Below are 10,506 nucleotides of genomic sequence, written 5' to 3'. Positions count from 1 at the left end.
AATTTGAATTTTTAATTCAAATTTGGGCACATTTGTCCTAATCTCTAACCACCTAGCCTAACCACATTCTAGCTTAACCAATCCCACCTAACCATGGTTTTAACTAACCCTATCTCCTCTAACTTTCTCATCCTAACCTCTCGTGGGTTGGTTATCTTCTCTTGAGGACACATGGCATATTTCCCACATGTCCTTCATCTCCTTTCCACTTTCCTTCTTATTGGCATTTGATGGAGATTCCTTGACACTTGTCCCTCTAGGGATGACAAGTGTTCTATCCTGCATCCTCCTCTCTAACTTCCTCATTTCTGACTATTGATCTCTCCAGACCATATCCTCACCATTGAATCTTTCCACCTCAACCTTGGCTTTGGAAAATTTATAAATAGCCCTCTTATCATAATTTAGCATATCAATAGGACTATTGCATTCATACCATAGCCATCATGATAATTTAGAATTGGACATCATCATATAGATTATAGAATTGCATCATTTCACTCTAATTTCTTAGGTAGTCATCTTATGATCATGTATTTGAGAGCCAACATCTAAATCTGCAAGGTCCTTAAGATAGAGAACAATGAGACGATTTGAGGGAGTTTTGTAATTAGTTTATTTGATTTACTCTCTCTTGTAATGTTTCATTGAATATGGTGTTCAATGTTTGAATTAGTGGATTAATACACAAAATTTTACACTATATTATTTCTGGTGCCCACCATGGGGCCCGAGCCCCAAAATCTTAATATATTTTTTGACAGGTTTTCTTGACAAGTGCATCTAGAGACCCATTCTAATGTTTTGGTGACTAAGTTTGGCACATTAAGATTCCAAACCAGTGTATACGTCATCCAGATTAGGGTTTCCATTTTCCAGATTAGTGTTTTGATTTCATAGATTAGCATTTGGTTTCATAGATTAGCGTTTTGGTTTTACAGATTAGCATTTTGGTTTCATAGATTAGCATTTTGGTTTCATACATTAGCATTTAGGTTTCACATATTAGCGCTTTCACTTTTTCTTACATAATTTTAACTTCCATAGACTAATTTACACCCTTCTATTTTGCAGGTACTTTTACACTGCCAAAGACTAAGATTGAAAAACATTACGCAGTCAAAGACGTCTAATTGAAATTGCTAACATTGTTTGCAGTAACTAGAGTATTGCATTTTGTTGTTTAAGCTAGGCACATAGTATAATTGTGAGATCAATAAACACCATGTCTTATGTGTCTAAGATGGTAGGTGAGTATGGTCTCCCCTTTATTGGGTGATCAGAAAACCAGACCCATCGAATCTTTCTTTTCAAATAGTGCAATAAATTTAGCAAGCCTACCCTCCTAAGTAGCCCATAAGGTTGGGTGAGAGAAGAATGACCCAAGTGGGAATGGCTAACACCAAGTTCATCTTACCAACTATAAAATAAATTTGATTTTGATAAAAATCAAGGTCAATGGCAGTGATTGGGAATACCTCTCCTCCATACCTTTGGGTATATAAAACCTTCGTTTTCAAGGCTAGGAGAAATCTTAATTAAGTTTATACCCTGACGTGCTGAATGGATGCCCTTACTAGTACCATTAGAGTAGAAGCCACCCTTATAAGCCTTGGTGCAATAATTTCAGTGCAAGGGGATAAAAGGTTTTCCCCCTAAGACACTCACCATTTGGCTCCTTGGAGGAGAGACATAAATCCTCAGCTTTGTATAAAATACTTGTAGTCTTCCAGGGCAAGGGTGATTGGGTTATCCTTCTATTCCTAGAGGCCCCTATCTGCCACCTCTCGACAATGGGAAAAGTGGACATCCCCTTTAGGGTGTTTACACTTGCACTACGAAGATTCTAGGTTGTGGGCTGATTTATCACATTATATCCGCCTCCTTAGGATAAAATTGCTTAAAGTGTTTTCTTTGTACAAACCCATGGAAATATTAGGATTTATTTGAGCCTCAAACATACACTTGGTGTTTAGAATTTAGGACAAAACAAAAACAACTGCTAGGACATTTTCTTCTGTGTTTTCAAAATCATTAATAAAAAATATCATCTATTGAAACATCCTTAGATTCAGTCAAAACTAAACTTCAAACTATCAAACTGTTTCACATTGGACTATATAGAACAATTTAGCACATGTTACAAACACAAAACAAGGTATCAAAATTAAACACTAGAGTATTCAGACCACAAATTAGCGCATTGATACATTAGATTAGTGCATTGAGGCTAAACAATAGGGTATACAAACATAATTTTAGTGTATCAGTACCACAGATTAGTGCTTTGATGTCATATAATAGTGTATTCATATCACATAGTAGCACACTCGGTCCCTAGATTAGCGGATCGGGAAGATAGAGCATTACATTACACATAAACCTGATTTAGCATATTCAAAAAACAAATTAGTGCATTGATAGGATAGTATAGCACATTTTTGTTTCAGTCTAGCACACCAGTTAAACAGTCTAGCGCATTGGTTCAACAGTCTAGTGCATTGGTTCAATAGTATAGCACATCGGTTAAACAATCTAGTGCATCTATGTATTTATACCTTAGACAGAGGATAAACTACAACATTCCACATGAAATTAAACATATATTTAGATGCCCTTTTTCAGAGTACAATTCATTGCTCCTATCATTAGATCGGTCATAAAGAAGGTAAAACCTTGTTTCACAAGTGAAAATATTTAGACAGCTGAGATCAAGTCATCCTAAGTGCATAATCATTATCTCACTATCAGATCTTTGGCATAATTTCTCTATCAGGATTCTATCATCCCTCATCATGAAACTAAACTTTAGATTTGATTGATCCTTGTCTTATCAATAGGATAGATCGTTCCTATTTGACTTGGTTAAATCACATTGCATTAGCACTTATACCCAAGATCAAAGCTTAAATTCCTAATTACTTGTATGCCATTTTTGACTAGAAATTAGAGGAGGAACCAAAACCAGTAGCAACAAAAACCAAAACCTATGATGGCTAAGGAAAATCCTATCTATAGATACCATAATCAAGATGATGATGATGAGGAAATAACTGAGGAAACTATCAAAGAAGCGTAACAAGATCCAAAATTTTGTAAATTCACAGAAAAGGTTTTGGAAATGAATAAAAAGAAGTATTTCCTTATGCTGGAACTTCAAGGTGTTAAGTTTCCTCATGAATTTGATGTCACACGATTGAAACAAAGTGAAAGAACAAGTGAGACTTGAAATGATACCAATAATACTCACAATGAAATAATTCAGAACAATTGAGATAGTGAAACAAGGAAAAATGCTGATAATTCCCTTTTAAATATCACTCAACAAATACAAGCACTTCAGACACAAATTCAAGATATGCAAAGAGTAACTACAAAGAGGTACTTGCTGCAAGATATCTGCCCTTATCCATTTGATAGAAATCTAAACAATGATACCATTCCCCCCAATTTATGAAATCCCTAAATATGACAAATATAATGGTAGAATTGATAAAAAATATCATGTGAGGGAATTTTGCATAATGAGCATGGAGTTTGCACATGAATAAACTTATTTAATGAGGTTATTCCCAAATAGTTTGGGTGGACAAGCAATGCAGTGGTTCTCTAAACTCCCACCTAGCATCAAAACTTTTGATGAATTGGTGGAAAATTTTGTATCTCAATACTCATATAACATCCAACATGAGATAACCATGCTAGACTTGTGCAACACAAAGTAGAAAAATGGAGAACCATTCATGATATTTTAAAAAAGGTGGAGATGATTGTTTGCAAGATATCCTCGTCCTGTGCCTGATAATGAAAAGATGGACATTTTCATTGATAATATAAATGAGGAAATGAGATATAGACTTAAATTGCAATGTCCACCACATTTTGACAAGATGATTGAAAATGAAATTAAGATTGATGAAGCTTTGGTTAAGAAAGGAGTGTTAAAACTTTATAAAGAAGGAGCTAATTCTTCCAGCAACACTTATAACAAAAATGACAAACCCAAGTTTTGGAATAGGAACAAAAACATTGTCAATGATGGAATAGTGTATGCTAATAATTTAAAACCAAAGCATCCCATTCAATCTATTAGGTCACATAGTGGTGGTTAATCAAAATAATAAAAAACCTAAACCACCTTTCACTACTTTTCATAGAAAATTCACACCTATCGGCGAACCACTCAAATCAGCATTAAAAACACTCCTTACAAATAAATTGATTGTGTTACCAGAAGTGAGAGGTTTTGAGCCAAAGGTTAAACCTGCATGGTGGAATGACAATCATTACTATGATTATCATTGAAGTAAAGGACATCAAACGATTGATTGTCAATGATTAAAAAATTTCATTCAAGACTTGATAGACAACAAGGTTATAATAGTAGATGAGCATACAACAAACGAATCACACACTGTGTTCAAAAATCCATTACCAAATTATGAAAAGGGGGAGATCTCGACACCACCGAGTAACAAAGGCAAAGAGAAAGTGAACTATGCTCACACATATAATAATGTAGTCAATGTTATTATAGTCAAAGAGAAACAACAACCAAAACTCATGCATGCCATTACAAGAAGTAAAGATAAGGTCACTTTGTCGGGTCCTATAACCAATACACCATACACTTCTAAATAGTATAACATAGTGGACCAATTGCAAAAGACTCCCACACAAATATCAATACTAGAGATTTTAAAACTATCACCCATGCATAAAGATATTTTATAAAGAGCTCTAGTAGATACCACAGTCCCCAAAGATCTGGGTGTTGATGAATTCCAAACCATGGCGGGATATCTAAAAATGCCTCATTGCCTATCCTTCACTAAAGATGATGACATGTATTTACAACATCCACATAATGCTCCCTTGCATATCAAAGTTATTATCCATAAAATATGCATTAAATGTGTCCTAATAGATGGTGGAGTTGGCCTAAATATTTTCTCATTAAGTCTTGTTCTTTCTTTATTCTATTCTAAAGATGCAGTTGATCCTCACAAAAGGATCACAATAAAAGCATACGATAAAGAGGAGAATTCCTCCAAGGGAATATTATGTTGCTGATCAGAGTAGGACCCGTACAAAAAGATACAGTGTGTCACATTTTGGACCTGAGTTTATCTTACAATATACTTTTGGGAAGACCATGGATTCATGACATGCAAGCTATTCCTTCAACTTATCACTAGTGCTTGAAGTTTCCCTACAATGGGAAGAGATCACAATTTTAGTAGACTCAAATTTGTTTCAATACTGTAGTAATTTGAAACCAGTGCAAGAGGTTATTGTTACAAACAACAAAGAAGCATCTTCTTCTACTGCACCACCCAAAGAGAAGACATTTGACTCAATTTGGCAATTTTTGAGAAAAATATGTAGCTAAAAGACAAAGGGGTAGGAGAATATTCATCACCAGATTTACCACTTTCTCCAAAATCATATGGAAAGCCATTAACTTGAAAACAACAACCAACCTCAAAATCACTTAAAATACTTGACAGATCATTTGTCAAAGCAGGGAATATAACTGAGGAAACTGAGGATAAAGATGTTTTACAATGGTTATACAAAGATGAAGAAGTTCAACCAGAAGTTAATGATGTCAATATCCTAATAGAGAAGTATCGAAAATGATATGATATCATATGAAAAATGGGATATGGTGGCAGTGATCCTGTAGGCAAAAGAAAAGAAGGTATCTTAGAACCCATACAACCCCCTTCTCAACATACTAAAGACAAGTCAAGCTCGGGGTTTGGATAGAGAAATATGATTCAACAACAAGAAGAAGAAACTCATAGACAATAAGAAGAGGAAAGTGAATGAAAACAAGAAGAACTTGTCATTAGAAGAGAAGAAGAAGCCGCATGCAAACAATAGGAAGGAGTATCTCACAAGAAATAGGAAGAGGCAAAGGAAAGAATACTGGAAGAACTTGCTGTAAAGAGAGAATAAGCTACTCACAACATCTATGAACAAATCCTCAGATTGTAAGCTTCTAGTGAAACATATTCCAATGAGTGGGAATGTGATTCATATCATTTTGAACAATCCTCTGAAGACTCATGTTATGCAAAAGATGTCGATGTCGATGTAGTTCACTCGTATGAAGGACAAACATTAGAGTACAAACCACTTGAATTAGAATCACAATTTATCGATTCTAGCTCCATCAAGGACAATCAAGAACTATGCATGAGAGGTCATTCCTGAGGGGGGGTAATACCCTAGATCTAGAAATTATCATTGAAGACTATGCTATCTCCATTATGTCCTTTAATGCCTTTGACACACAATAATTTCATGATCCTTTACCTTTGATACACCTCAAACTTATCGATTGGGAAAGAATGGACCCATTGAGATAGATACCTTCCCAAATGATCATGCCATTGCTCTCTATTTCAATACAGTAGAACCTAAAACAACTTCCACCAGTGATTTCACTAATGCATCTTCTAGTCGAGGGGGTGCCACATCTCTCAGTTGCAAAATTAAAAAGAAAGGATGTATCCAATGGTGAAAACCTCATTGAGGTGCCAAAGGATGGGAGATTTGACACTCTTCATGAATATTATCAGGAAAGGTATTCTATATTGATTCAGCCAACAAAAGTAGTCAATATTGGTAGATTAGACAATCTCAATATTTTTTATCCAACAATATCATTATCAGAGAAAAAAAAGAAGAACTACATGGAGTTCTTCAAGAAGGGACAAATAAACATTGCATAGTCATATGCAGACATGCTAGGGTTAGATCTTGATTTCATAATGCATCATTTAAATGTCTCTCCAGGAGATAAACTAGTAAAACAAAAGATGAGAGACATGCATCCTCAAATAGATTTACTTGTTAAAGTTGAATTGAAGAAACTACTAGATGTGAGGTTTATTAGGCCTATAGCATATCTAGAGTGGGTATCAAATATAGTTTCTATTTCCAGGCCAGACAAAAGTATCAAGGTATGCACAAAATTTAGAGATCTCAATAAAGCATGTCCAAAGGATGACTTTACTTTACCAAACATAGACATCATTGTGTACTTAACAATCGAACATGCTATATTTCCTCCAATGGATGGTTTTCCAAGGAATAATAAAATCAAAATAGCACCCAAACATTAGGAGAAAATGACTTTTACACGGCCTTGGGGCACTTTTTTCCACAACATCATGCCTTTTGGACTCAAGAATGCAGGGGCTACATAGTAGAGAGCGATGGCAACAATTTTCCATGATATGATGCACACCTTTATGAAAGATTATGTTGATAACTTATTGGAAAAATCATACACTAGAGAAGCACATATGGAAATCTTGGGTAAGATCTTTGATTGATTGGAAAAATACAAGCTATGGCTAAATCCAAAGAAATGTGCTTTTAGAGTCACATCTAGCAAGATTCTGGGATATATTGTTTCAACACGTGGGATAGAAGTTGATCTAGCTAAAGTGAAGGCAATCATGGAAATAGAATCTCCTAAAAATATTAGTCAACTGTGTTCTCTTCAAGGAAGAATTCAACCCATCAAAAGATTCATTGCTAAATTAGCTGATAGGTGTCATCCCTTTACTCATCTACTGCATAAAAATGTTCCTTTCAAATGGGATGACAAATGTGAGCAGGCCTTTGATGAGATAAAATAATATCTGATGAATCCACCTATGTTAATGTTACCAATTGAGGGTAAGCCATTGTTTCTTTATATATCAACCACTGATGTATCGTTGGGAGCTCTACTAGTACAACAAGATCATGAAGGGAAAGAATGAGCCATCTATTACATCAACAGAACCTTAGTTGGATACGAGCTCAATTACTCACCTATTGAGAAAGAATGCTTAGCTGTAGAGTTTGCATCCCAAAATATATGACACTATATGCTAACTCACTTAGTCGAGATGATAGCCAAAATAGATCCGTTGAAATATCTTCTCAATAAGGCAACATTAACATGAAGATGAGAAAAGTGGGTCATGGTCTTAAGCAAGTTTGATATTGAGTACGTTGACATAAAAGCTATCAAAGGCTAGGTGATTGCTGACCAATTAACTGAAGCACCACTTCATGATGATCATCCATTACATATTGAGTTTCTAGATGCAACTGTCCTTATAGTCATGGAGAAAACTTGGAAATTGTATTTTGACGGTTCTTATACCTAGCATGGATCAGGAGAAGGCATACTATTTATCACACCTCAAGGTCACACCATTCTGAAGTCATGTAGATTGAGTTTCCCATGCACCAACAACATGGCAGAATATGAGGCATTGGTTACATGAATCAAAATGGCTATAGAATGGAATATCACTAACTTACATGTTTATGGATATTCTCAGTTGGTCATCAATCAAGTCAATGACGATTATAAAAAAAAGATGAAAAACTAATTCCTTACAAAAAGATGATTGATCACTTCAAACAATATTTTGTGGAAATCACTTTTGAGAAAATTCCAAGGAATGACAACAAAGAAGCAGACACCATGGCTACAATTTCTTCTTTGCTCCAAACACAAGAAAATCAAGATCGTTACAAATTCTTGGTGGAAGAAATATTTTACCTCGCCTATGATTTTCCTGATACCCAAATCACCTATCACCTAGTCGGAACTAATTCCTCCCACTATGGCCAAATCTATACATACTTGAAAGATAACACTCTTCCTCTCGACCTATCAAAGAATAAAAAATAAAATTTCATTTGATAATTTTCTTGCTATACTATCATCACATATATACTTTATAGACATGGTCTGGATGGTACTCTCCTCAAGTGTCTTGAGAAGGAAGAATATGAGAAGCCCTTGAAAGAAGTTCAGAACAGTATCTTGAGCTATTATTGGCCAACTATGAAAAAAGATTCTTTTTAGTTCACTAAAAAGTACAAGCAATGTCAAATCCATGGAAATCTCATACATGCCCCATCTTAGGAGCTCCATACCCTAGCAACTTCTTAGCCTTTTTGTCAATGGGGTCTTGACCTGGTGAGAAATATTCATCTGCCTTCATCTAATAGTCATAAATTTATCCTTAGAGCTACCAAATACTTCACAAAGTGGATTGAAGTCGTACCTCTCATAAATGTCACAGGGAAACATATTGTTGCTTTTATCTTGAATTATATCATTTGTCGCTATGGCATTCCTATTTCTATCATCTTTGACAATGGAAGACCTTTTAAGAATCAAGATGTCAAGGAGCTTTGTGAAAGATTCTAGATACAGTATAGATCCTCTACACAATATTATCCGCAAGGGAATGGTTAAGAATAAGCGTCCAACAAAACTATTTTAAAAATCCTGAAGAAGACAACCAATGACATTGGTAGATATTGGCTTGTTCAATTAAACATTTCTCTATGGGCATATCATACCAATGTCCACACACCCACAGGTGCCACACCATACTCTCTTGTTATGGATCTGAAGCAATATTGCCTATCGAGGTGGAGATACCTTCCTTGTTTGTATCACTCAAGGGTCTTATTCCAGATGCAGAACAATGGTTATCTAGGCTACACGAGCTAGAATTATTGCAAGAACATTGCTAGAACGCCTTTGATTACTTGAGAGCATATCAACACCAAATGTGCAGAAGTTACAATCACAAAGTTAGGCCTAAGGCATTTCAGGTTGGAGATTTAGTGCTAAAAGAGAATCCACATAACTAGCAAGATTGAGAAAAGAAAGGGAAGTTTGAGCCGAACTGGTTGGGCCCTTTTGTCATCACAACTGCATATGGATTTAGTGCATATCAATTATCAACATCTGAAGGGGATCCACTCAAAGAGCCTATCAATAGTTTACATCTAAAAAAGTTTTGTGTGAAAGAAAATTAAAAAAATCCAAATAAATTAGAAAAAGAAAAAAATACCAAAAATACAAAAAAAAATCAAGAAAAGCAAAAAATACAAAAAAATCAGAAAAAGCAAAATACAAAAATTTAAAAAAGCAAAAAATACAAAAAAATAAAAAATGAGAAAAGGTGCAATAAAAAAAAATGGTGAAAACATAGAAACAAACTCTATTTTTTGGTTAGCTCTTCCATCTATTAGGTCATGCATCATTCCGCTCACATCCATTCGTAGCCATTGTACATTTCCATAATAAAGTCTTTTGTAGCAAATCAGGCTTCAAGTGTAAATTCTCGTCATAGTTTGGATCATTGTCTATATCCATTATAAATGATTGTTTCTAGACTGGGGGTAAAATCTTGAACCTAGTTGGGGGCAATCCGCATCGAGCTTAAACACAATAGGCAGAGAAACAACAAGGCTACATTCAAAAACAAAATCTTGACATATGATATTGAACATATTGATAAGAACTTAACAAATACAAAATCAAATTAAACATCACACAAGACAAATACCAATGGATGATATCTTCTGAATCATGGTTGAAACACTTTAACAAGAATTTTCAGCTATTGTATCTTGATTTTTTGCTATTGTGCTTTCTGAGTAACTCAAGGATGTTTCAAACTAGAG

The sequence above is a fragment of the Cryptomeria japonica genome, chromosome 3, assembly GCF_030272615.1.
Source record: "Cryptomeria japonica chromosome 3, Sugi_1.0, whole genome shotgun sequence".
Classification (NCBI taxonomy): domain Eukaryota; kingdom Viridiplantae; phylum Streptophyta; class Pinopsida; order Cupressales; family Cupressaceae; genus Cryptomeria; species Cryptomeria japonica.
This window is presented reverse-complemented; position numbering follows the sequence as displayed.